The sequence below is a fragment of the Lepidochelys olivacea genome (genome assembly GCF_965140295.1).
Source record: "Lepidochelys olivacea isolate rLepOli2 genome assembly, chromosome: 7".
In the NCBI taxonomy this organism is placed as follows: domain Eukaryota; kingdom Metazoa; phylum Chordata; order Testudines; family Cheloniidae; genus Lepidochelys; species Lepidochelys olivacea.
In genome coordinates, this window is record NC_140417.1 from 57876729 (window position 1) to 57888588 (window position 11860).

The following is an 11860-nucleotide window of genomic DNA, read 5'->3' on the forward strand; positions in this document are numbered from 1 at the left end:
GAACATCAGTCAACAGTGTGATGCTGTTGCAAAAAAGGCTAATCTCATTCTGGGGTGTATTAAGAGGACAGAGGACACGGGAGGTAACTGTCCCGCTTTATTTGGCATTGTTGAGACCTCAGCTGGAGTACTGGGGTTTTAGGAAAGATGTGGATAAGTTGGAGAGAGTCCAGAGAAGAGCAACAAAAATGATGAACGGGTTTAGATAACATGACCTATGAGAAAAGAACGGGGCATGCTTAGTCTAGAGAAGAGAAAGCTGAGGAGGGACCTGACAGTCTTCAAATACATTAAAGGTTGTTATAAAGAGGACAGCTCAATTGTTCTTCATGTCCACTGGAGGTAGGACAAGAAGTAATCGGCTTAGTTAGCAGCAAGGGAGATGCGGGTTAGATATTAGGAAAACCTTTCTAAGGCTAGTTAAGCACTGGAACAGGTTACCCAGGGAGATTGTGGCATCTCCATCATTGGAGGTTTTTAAGAAGAGGTTAGCCATACATCTGTCAGGGATGGTCTAGTATACTTGGTCCTGTCTCAGCACAGGGATTGGGGATGGAGTAGATGATCTCTTGAGGTCCCCTCCAGTCCTACATTTCTATTAGTTCGCTGATAGAATGGGACTGCTTGCCTTGCCAAAAAGAAGTGCTCTAACTTTCTTAGCAATGGGACTCTTCGTTTAGGAAAAGGTGTGTGAAAAATATGCTGTGCACCAGAGGCTGGAAACACACCAGAATGTTACCTGGAAAAGGATCTGCGCACCACAGAGTGAAAAGCATCAAACATGGCCTGCCCTACAAGGTGAGAAGAGGCAATCCCAAGAGGTATCCAGATAGTTAATATTAGGCTTGCATTATCTGGCCAGATGAGGCTTGGTAATGCAAGGTCATCAGCAAGAGTAAAGGACAGTTACACAACATAGCTCTGGTAAGGAATGAGAAAACATTAGTTTCAGATATGTGGACAGCACCATGCAGCCCCAGGAGGACTTAATTGGATTTTATGGCCCCAAGCTAGCTGCGGGCAGGGGAATAGGGTGTGACTGGCAGCAGCACTAAATGCTTGGGTGGTGGTGCCCTCACTGTGAGATGAGCAGTTGTTCTGCCAGAGGTCGTGGAGGAGAGAGAGGAAATGGTTTGCCACCCCCCATTTCCCTTGAAGGCTGACATACTTGCTGCTGAGAACTTTGGGTGGTCCCACCCCACAGCATCTCCACTTCAGTAGGACTAATGCTATGTGCAATAATTAAGGATGACCCAGTAGGAAGAGGTAAGAAGCAGAGGTCGGGCAGAGGCAGGAAGAGCCTGTTCTGCTTCTGCATACAGAAGAGGAGGACTCATTTCCTGGTGTGATGAGCTCTCACCCCAGGGCACAGAGCTAGGACTGCTATGCAGTTATTAATTGTCCAAATCTTAGTAGCACCTATATATGTGAGGTCAGTCTGTATTAATAGGTAACTCAGCAGCTTCCATGTGGTCTGTTTGCTCAAGGTTTGGCTTTGTAACACATTTGCCTCTGCACTATATAAAAATTCACTGCAGCCAAAAGCTGCATCCTACAGGCTGGATACATACGCTGGAAGTGACACACTTTGTAGAAATGGTAAGTCAATACCCATTTTTCCAATGGTAAAAATGGGATGGACACATTGCTCTTTTAAAAATATAGAATTAGATTTTCTTAGTGAAAGCTTGCCAGGTCCTACAGAACTATTTGTTTCAGAGTAGCAGCCGTGGTAGTCTGTATCTGCAAAAAGAAAAGGAGGACTTGTGGCACCTTAGAGACTAACAAATTTACAAACTACTTATGCAACTTGTATATTTCTTACCAAATACTGAGAGGAGTTTAAGGAGAATAAGAATCTATGCATATTAAATTAATTATGCCATGAATATTAATTGAAAAGAAGGTTGCTAGATTCTCTCCCCCACTGTCTATGTATACAACTCAGTGGGTGTTTTGCCAAGTGATCGTTTACTGCTGGGAGAAGCCAGGGCTATAAAAGTGTCTCTGATTCTAGAGAAATTTAGACTCACTCTCTACGGATTGATATAAAGGGTTCCAATGAACCAGTTCATCCACCTCAATGCTCTGATTTCGTGACCCCCAGATCAACAGTATTCAAGAATGGGAGGCTCTCTCATTCCATCAGCATTAGCCAATCGAAACACATTTTGGTGAGTTCAAGGATACACATTTCTTCTGGTTTCTAGAATCTTTTAGCTCATTGTCATGCCAACCCATAACTTTACCCAGACTCTTAAAGATCCCTTAGCACAGTTCTTTAACCTAAATAACCTAGGTTGTCCTGGTCTGTTTGCCTTCAACCTTTGACAACTTTTATAAATAATTTGATGTAACAGGCTGAGTTGGATTTTTGTTACCTTGGACAACCTAAAGCTCAGGCCTCTGCACAACAAATCTAAGTGTTTCAAACCTGATGGGCAGACCAGCTACCAACAGCTGTGGTGGTGAAGACAGCAATGGAATAAGGGAGCAAGAGCAAGCCTTGGTTTGGCTGGACACTGGCTGGTTCAAAAATACTTTGAAAAGCTATGAACAAATAAAAAGAGACGCCTTAGAATGGAAGTCCCATATCAACTTTAGCTACAGCACGGCTATCTCCAATGCTATGTCAGCAGAGTTCTGTCTAACAGAGGCAGTTATTAAAAGTTCCCATGAATGGTCAGCTATTCTGTAACCTAGTATTAAAGCATGCCGAGCTAGGCTCTGCAGACTCTGGGAACCACACATGGCTAGTGTCACCATGTAATATTTCCTGTTCAGCAAATCAGCACTAGCAATAAGCTGAGAAACTCTAACGGTAGCTTAGAGAGGTCTTTTCAAATATAATTCACAGATTGTTCATGCAGAGATAACTCTAACATTTCAGATTGCTATGCTAAGAAAAAGATATGCCACTATTTTTTTTTTATAAATAGGCTATTAAATAAAAGCAGAATCCAAGTTCCTGTATTTACAGGAACAGCAGAAGAAACCCAGACAAGGAAGAAATGATAATTTATTGTAATTCTGAATCACATTTACATGAAATTCTTTACTGTCAGGTGCCTGATTTTGCTCTGAATTTATGATCTCCACCCTGTTTTCATTTTGAGTGCCTCTCCTTTTGCTCTGTAACTATTTCTTACATTGCCATTTCATTCAGGAAGGAGGGTAGCAGTCAGAACTTCTCACAAAGCAATCACTCTATATCTGACCAATCAGTCCTCATCCTCAAAGGAAACCTGCACAACAAGACGAACCCAGGTGCTTCAATTCATAACTTTGCTAGACACTAAAAACCATGGGCTTAATAAAGACACTGGATTTAGGGTTTAATACAACAACCTATAACCCACTAACCCCCCTTTTTATCCTATGACTACAGGTGTATTAACAGGCCGCTTTACCTTGAATGGTTCCTTAGAATACGTGCCAACTACTTGCGCTCAACTATGTGTTCAAACTGATATTTAGCTGGGTACCTTTCCCAGACCTGAGGAAGAGCTCCGTATAGCTCGAAAGCTTGTCTCTCTCACCAACAGAAGCTGGTCTAATAAAAGATATTACCTCCCCCATCTTGTCTCGCTAGTCACATTAGAACCTCCTAATGCCCACTGATGTGCCAAATTGCTGTGTTCCTCTTTACGTCCATCTCGCTGAGATTCTGAAAGCCAGCACCACGTGAGTGTTCCTCAAAAGATGGATTAAGCACCTGATTCTAGAATAATAAATCAGTCTGCACCCTGCTGTACTGTATGAATGACTTGTATTTGCATTCAGGTTGGAGAGAACTTGGTGTGGCAGATCAAAGAAACAATAGCATATGGCCCTTTACTCACTGCTAGCATAGGCACCTTAGGTGGTTGTGCGAGTGTAAATGTTGCCTTTTAACTCCAGAACTAAAGTCACCTTTTTGGCCTTGTTTACACTAGAGAAACCTGTCAGGCTGAGTGCTTGATCCTCTAGCATGTCTTTAATATCCAACCTGTCCACATACTAGATTGTTTCCAGTGGTGCACAGCTTTCAACACGATTACTATGGAAAAGGCAGCTGACTCCATGACTGGGTATTTGGCATGCTGGGGAACAGATTTCCCGTTTGAATTTATTCATGAGTAACAAGATTCCTCTTGATTATTTCTGTGCAAGTCAACTATTTTAGCTATTAACTCTTTAGTTACCATGATGAGTCTTCTCCATATTTCATAGAAGTGCTTCTTGAGTTTCCTCCTAGCCTTTGTCCTCTCCACGACATTATGCAATGCACAATGCTATGCAGAAATGATTGATCCAAAGGCAAAAGGTAAGAAAATCCTGTGGGTGATTTTTGAGAAGCAGAACCAAAATGGTGGGGTTTATAAGGCACTAAACTCTGGCTCTGAATAGATCTTTTCACAATGATAAAAATATGAGGCCCACATGGTAATTGATGGATTTAGCTTCACAACACCTGTGTGAGGTAGGGCGGGGCTATTATGTACAATGTGGAACTGAGGCACTGAGAGGCTAAGGCCCAGATCCTTAAAGCATAACAGCTGCCACACTGGGTCAGACCATGGTCCATCTTGCCCAGTTTCCGACAGTGGCCCATCCCAGAGTTTCTGTAGGAGTGTACAGAACAGGACAATTCTGGAGTGTTCCACCCCTGGCTTCCATTCCTGGCTTCTGGCAGTCAAAGGTTTAGGGCTGCCCTGAGCATGGGCATCCTATTGATTTCAATGGGAGTTAGATGCCTAAATACCTTTGAGGATTTGGACCCAAGTGATTTGCCCAAGATCACACAAAGAAGTCTGTGAATTGAACCCAGGGCTCCTGACTCCCAGCCCAGTGCTTTAAAACCCCAAGAATTTAAGACATGCTAGATCCAGGGCCTGAACCAAAGGCCACTGAAGACAGGGGAACGTTTCCAGTGATTTCAGTGCCTTTGGATCAGCCCATGAAATACGTGCCTAAAATGCGATTCAGCTTGATCTGAGAGGAGAATTAACAATCCTCATCTGTAATTCCTTTGCTCCCTACCCTTAGGAGAATGAGCCAATGCCATATGTTTAGATTGTCAGCGGCTTTGGGCAGGGATTGGGTCTTATCGTTGTTTGTAAAGCAATGGGGAATATATAGAAATAAAAACAAACAAACACTTATCCTCCAACCTCACACCAAATCAAGACCGGGTGAGAGACATTTGAAAATAAATTGCACTATTGACATTTAACTCAACATTGCTTATGTGCTTATAGGCTGCAATGATAGGGATGGAGCCTTTCATAAATTTAATACGAGATGGAAGACGAAGGATTGCTTCCACTGTACCTGTCGCAAGCAAACAATAGTGTGCTGCAGCCTGTGAGTACAAACTAAATACATAGAATTTTTTTCTGCAGGATTCAAAACCACAATGTTAGATTTCTTTGGAAAATCCCAAATAATACCCTGAAAATACAGCTGGCTCAAGAGATGTTTTCACTGCTATCCCGGTAGATGATCTACAGATATTTAACCCTAAACTAAACACTAAAAGATTTGGGGGTCATGACTGATAATCAGCTTAACATGAGCTCCCGGTGCAGGGCTGTGGGCAAGAGAGCTAATGCAATCCTGGGATGCATTGACAGGGGAATCTCGAGGAAGAGGAGAGAGGTTATTTTACCTCTGTATTTGGCACTGGTGCAATTGCTGCTGGAATTGTGTGTCCAGTTCTGGTGCTTACAATTCAAGAAGGATGTTAATAAATTCGAGAGGGCTAAGAGAAGAGCCATGAAAATGATTAAAGAATTAGAAAATGTGCTTTGTAGTGATAGACTCAAAGAGAAGGCTAACGGATGACTTGATTACAATCTAGAATATTTATTAACGGGCTCTTCAGTGTAACAGAGAAAGGTATGACACAATCCAATGGCTGGAAGTTGAAGCTAGACAAATTCAGACTGGAAATAAGACATACATTTTTAAGGGTGAGGGTAATTAGCCATTGGAGCAGTTTACCAAGGGTCATAGTGTAGTCTTTATCATTGACAATGTTTAAATCAAGATGGGATGTTTTTCTAAAAGATCTGCTCTAGGAATCATTTGGGGGAAGTTCTATGAACTTTTGTGTTTTACAGGAGGTCAGACTAGATGATCAAAGACTCCAAGGCCGGAAGAGACCAATGAAGAAACAAATTAAAATGGTCTTTACACAACAAACTTTGGAACCAGACCCAGATTTATAACACTCCAAACTTCATGGAGGTGTTTACCTCTGGGATTTTGGTTCAAAGATGATCCAAATTTTGCAGTTGGCGCTAAGAATCAGATTTGAAACACTCTGACTTAAATAGTCTCTTGTGTCAGAACACTAGACTATTCTACCTTATCCATAATGCTCTAATTTACACTATATGGTAGTTACAGTTCATGGTAGCAATAGCTGAGATTGAGAATGCACCTCCATTTCCCTCCTCCCCTCCATACACACTTTTTTTTTAGTTGCCAGAGTTCTTTAAAATACTTTTCCTTTTGGGAGTGGAGTGAAACATTCTTTGCATGGTCTCAACCCAAATTTAATTTCTGCTAAATTGATCCAACCATCTTTGAATTACAGAATCAGGGCTGGGCAAATAACTGATGTTTTCAGGTGGGTATCAAACCAAAAATGACATTTGTTTGGGATTGAACAAAATATTTCTGAAATGAAGTTTTTCACTTTTTCATTTCATTTCTTTTTTGGGGTCTAACAGCCTTCTAAATTAAATGGAGGCAAATCCCCAAACAAAAAGATCTTTCTGGAACAGAAGATTTTGACATTTCCAATTTTTCTTCCCCCAACCTTTTTTTTTCAGCTGAAATTATTTGCCAAATTTGACTGGAATTTGCAACAAGTTTCGGTTGATCTGAATCCTAAAAAAAAAAAAAAAACCAACAAAAAAAAAACCTATTTGCATGAAAAAATGTGCTCATATCTTTGGGGAACCAGGAGGAGCTCTATGTTTCTAGGTGAAGCTGCCGCCTGTGCAAGCCATATTTTCAAAGGTCATTTCTTTAGGCATCCCTGAGGAACACTCTCGATAACAGACAAACATCTGGCACGAGCAGGACTTCTCAGACACAGTGCAGGAAATGAAATGTTTTAAACCTCTAATCACACAGAAGCATATGTGTAAATATACATTTCAATGCAGGTTGTTTTTTAAAAGCACACCTCACATTCATTTCAGTGGGTATCTAGTTATAATAATAATGGCTCCTACTTATAAAGTGCCTATTAACCCTCACAGCACCCAAGTGAAATATGAGATCTAAGTGATTATTGTAATTAGCCACCTTCCTGATGAAAGCACATGATCAGTGGTGTGCAGGAATTTACATAAGAACGGCCAGACTGGGTCAGACCAATGGTCCATCTAGTCCAGAATCCTGTCTTCTGACAGTGGACTTCAGAGGGAATGAACAGAACAGGGCAGTGATGGAGTGATCCCCTGTCATCCAGTCCCAGCTTGGCATCACTGTTAGTTGCGACACCCACAGACCTGGAAGGGAAGCATTCTAGATACTCTGACCGTTAGAGACTTAAAGGAGCCTAACACTCAGCAAGGCACAGGAATAACACATACAAACTAAGATAATCAACTAAAGATCTATCTTTGCTCTTGCTCAAGCAGGTAGCGGGGACAGGACACATGTTGGTTAGAATGTAAATTAACAGCGCTCAGTAAGACTTGAAGAAGAGCCATTAGTGCAAAAGCTTGTCTCTTTCACCACCAGAAGTTGGTTCAATAAATCATATCACCTCACCCATCTTGTCTCTCTGATAGTTTAGTAAAAGTTACACCCAAGAACTTGGCATAGTATTAGGAGAGGACACAAGAGGAAGTGATTAGAATTCTTTTTGTGTTAACCATTAACTCATTTGGTCTGCAAATTGTTACACTGTTAAGGGCCTGATTCTCCACTCCGTTACATGAGTTTTCCACATGCATAGTCCCCCAACCCATTGATGTCAGTGAATCGACACTGGCACAAATCCAGAGTAACTGAGTTGAGAGCCAGGCTCTATATTTGTCTTCTGTCCATGTTACTGTGACTAATCTCATGCTCCTGTGTTTGGTCTGTCTTTCCCAATAACAGTTTCGCTATACCCACTTCCTACAATGAACAGAAGTGTAAACGTATTTTCCACGTGAAGACCTGCCGCTACACTGTGGTGGAGAAGGCTAACCCCTCCAAAACCTGTAAGGTCCAGGGTTGGGTGGCTTAACAGCCAGCCCGATCAGAATCAGTTCCCTGCTGACCTCTACTCCTTTCAAAAACATGACCAACCTCTGTGTGATTCCTTTTGGATCACATACATTCGTGGTGGTGTTTCAAGCAGCATTTTACTCCAGCTTCCTCCCTTTCCTCTCCATATTAATTGTGTAGCAACTGAATGTAGGAGAATACCAGGCCTGTGCTGGATTTGATTCTAGAGTGTTTCTATTACTATCTGTCAGCATCGTTCAGCTAGGAGCACAGATCTGGTCAATTCTTTTCTGATGATCAGTTGATCAAAATAAACTCAGATGAGGCATCTTAATAAGAATCTGTGTTTTTTAATCTCAAGAAATGGTGAGACCCCTTCTCCCGCCTTCTATGTGATCACTGTCACTAAGAGCCCAGGGCTCACATCATGGGAACACACCTACTGTAAAGAACTCTACAAGAACCTTTACTTTCTTTCCAGCAGGGACTGCTATAATAATTGAGATGGAATATATGGGCCCAAAGAGTCAAAGGTATTAACATAACCCAGTCCCTGTCCAACATTAATCCATTTTCAACAAGGTTCAGGGTTTGAGATACAGGGAGCTCAGTCTGCTCAGTTCTATGGCAAACACATGAGGAAATTCATGCTGAAGGTTAGAAATGTATTGACAAACACATAAAAGGAAAAGAATCAAAACGAGGCAAAGAACATTAAAACTGGAATTGAATCAAAACCTATCAAAGTCTCTTATCTTTTTGAAGACGTTGAATATTGGTTAAAATCTCTTATTGAGTCAACAGTCCTTCTCGGTGGGGAAGAAAGGGGTTAGCTCTGTTGATCTGGGAATTAGAGTCACTTTTCTGTTTAGACAAAATAGTCAGGCACTTAAGGGAGAGAAGAGATAGGATAGTAATGATGGGGAAATACTGCTTTTATTGATGTTCTCAGGGATACAGGGCATCTGGTCAATCACGGATTGATGCTTTGGGCTGGCAGGAGGCCACAACAGGTCAGGAACATCTCCCTGGTCAGGAACATCTGGTTGGTCTGATCAGATCCCTCTCCATCATTGTTCCTTCTGAGGCCAAGCTGTGTGGGAAGTCTCATCTTGCTATGCTGGTGCCGTGCAGTACAGTTGATTTCAGAATCAGGTGAAAAGCCAAGAGAGAGGATCAGAGGAAGATCGTGGGGGACAGAAAGGAGCACACGAGGGAGAGGAAGACAGAGCAGGATTTCACATGTATCAGGCTGGGGTCCTTGCTGGTGCACTGATGTTAGTCAAGCACCCCCACTGGAGTATCACAGTCTGGTGTCATGGCAACAATCCTTCTGCCACAACCGTACTATTTCCTTCCCCAACATCTCTTTATAAAGGCCTCAACAAGGCAATGGGTGGAATGATCCATCCTCTCATTGTCTGCCATAAGAGCGGCGATACTGGGTCAGACCAATGGTCCATCTAGCCCAGTATCTTGTCTTCTGACAGTGGCCAATGCCAGGTGCTTCAGAGGGAATGAACAGAACAGGCAATCATTGAGTGATCCATCCCCTGTCGTCCACTCCCAGCTTCTGGCAAACAATTAGGTCTAATTTCCAATCTTCTACTCCTCTTGTTTACCAGCCATAATCTTAACATGGCCCTTGAGTGGTATCAGTCAATGCTTACTATTTAAATTAATGTGGTCTTTCTGTCTCCATTGTCCACCTTTTCTTAAACAGTTTTCTGTTACAGATCATTGAAACAATTCACAAACCTTCGCTCACTTTTCACTAGTTAAGCTAACAATTAAAATAGAAAAGGAGTACTTGTGGCACCTTAGAGACTAACCAATTTATTTGAGCATGAGCTTTCGTGAGCTACAGATATCTTCATCGGATGCGTATTGTGGAAACTGCAGAAGACATTATATACACAGGTTTCAGAGTAACAGCCGTGTTAGTCTGTATTCGCAAAAAGAAAAGGAGTACTTGTGGCACCTTACAATACCTCCTCCCACCCCACTCTCCTGCTGGTAATAGCTTATCTAAAGTGATCATCAAGTGATCATCAAGGTGAGAAAACCTGGATTTGTGCTGGAAATGGCCCACCTTGATTATCATACACATTTTAAAGAGAGTGGTCACTTTGGATGGGCTATTGCCAGCAGGAGAGTGAGTTTGTGTGTGGGGGGGGCGGAGGGTGAGAAAACCTGGATTTGTGCTGGAAATGGCCCACCTTGATGATCACTTTAGATAAGCTATTACCAGCAGGAGAGTGGGGTGGGAGGAGGTATTGTTTTATGGTCTCTGTGTATATAATGTCTTCTGCAGTTTCCACGGCATGCATCCGATGAAGTGATCTGTAGCTCACGAAAGCTCATGCTCAGATAAATTGGTTAGTCTCTCAGGTGCTACAAGTACTCCTTTTCTTTTTTGCGAATACAGACTAACACGGCTGTTACTCTGAAACCAATTAAAATAGACCCATTTATTACAACACCTCTGAGCCGCTGCTGCACGTTCAGGCCTGAAGAGGGGATATTTTATGGACAAGTCTGTCCTCTCCATAGGCTGCTGTTGTCTAATGCACCCTTTAGAACAGACTCAGCCAATGACTAAGTAGCAGCAGCCCATTGTTATGTCCAATACACAGCACAATGCTGATGGAAGCCTCCCACACCTGCTCTCACATGGCTTGAGCCAGGAAATGAAGCCGAGTCTCTCTCCCCAGCTCAGGGTTGTTAGGCTGGTTTTAAACAAGGCAGGAAGAGGGGAGGTTTTGTTTAACACTGCAGGAATTTCTGGGTGTAATTCTATGGCCTGCTTGCAATGGTTCCTTCTGGCCCATGACAGAGTGCTGGGCAACAGCAGCTGTACCAGCATTCTGATCACTGGCTCACCAATTAAATCTGTGGGGCAAAGCTGGGCCTAATTGATAGCTAGGGGACAGGCAGGAGGGATCTGCCAGGCTAGTCAACCCATTAGCCTAGAAATTAGAAAAGGCACAGGAAGGAAGTGGTCGGGGGAAGAAAGAGGCTGGGAGGCTCTTGAGAGCCAGAGCCAGGAGAGATCTCCCATGGGGAAGATACCTTCTGGCTCCCCACTCCTTGACTGAGTGAACTAAGGAGGATATGCTAGTGTAACTACAGAGCTGCACGAATTTGTAAAGGTGGTAGGGAGAACACTAAATAAATTGCACAAGGTGTTTGATCAGAATGAGGTCGCTGAGCAGTTTGTGGCTAGAAAAGACAGGAGCAGGATGCCACCTTGTCACATGGTCTTTAAATCTATGAACTCCAGTAAATTATAATGTTCTTTTAATATACAACAGAAGGCAGAAATGCAGTTTGTTGTGAAACGGAACATGAAGAATAAGAGGGCTTATGTATCAAAGCATCATTAATGCCTATTTTGCTTCACTCTTCACTAAAAAGGTTAATTAAAAAGGATATTAACAAGGGAGAAGGAATGCATGCCAAAATTAGGAAAAGAACAGGTTTAGGATATAGTCAAGTCAATAGGGCCTGATGAAATTCACCCTAGGGTATTATAAGAACTAGCTGAAGCAATCTTGGAGCTGCTAGCAATTATCTTTTAGAACTCCTGGAGGACAGGTAAGGTTCCAGAGGACTGGAGAAGGTCAAACGTACCTATTGTTGA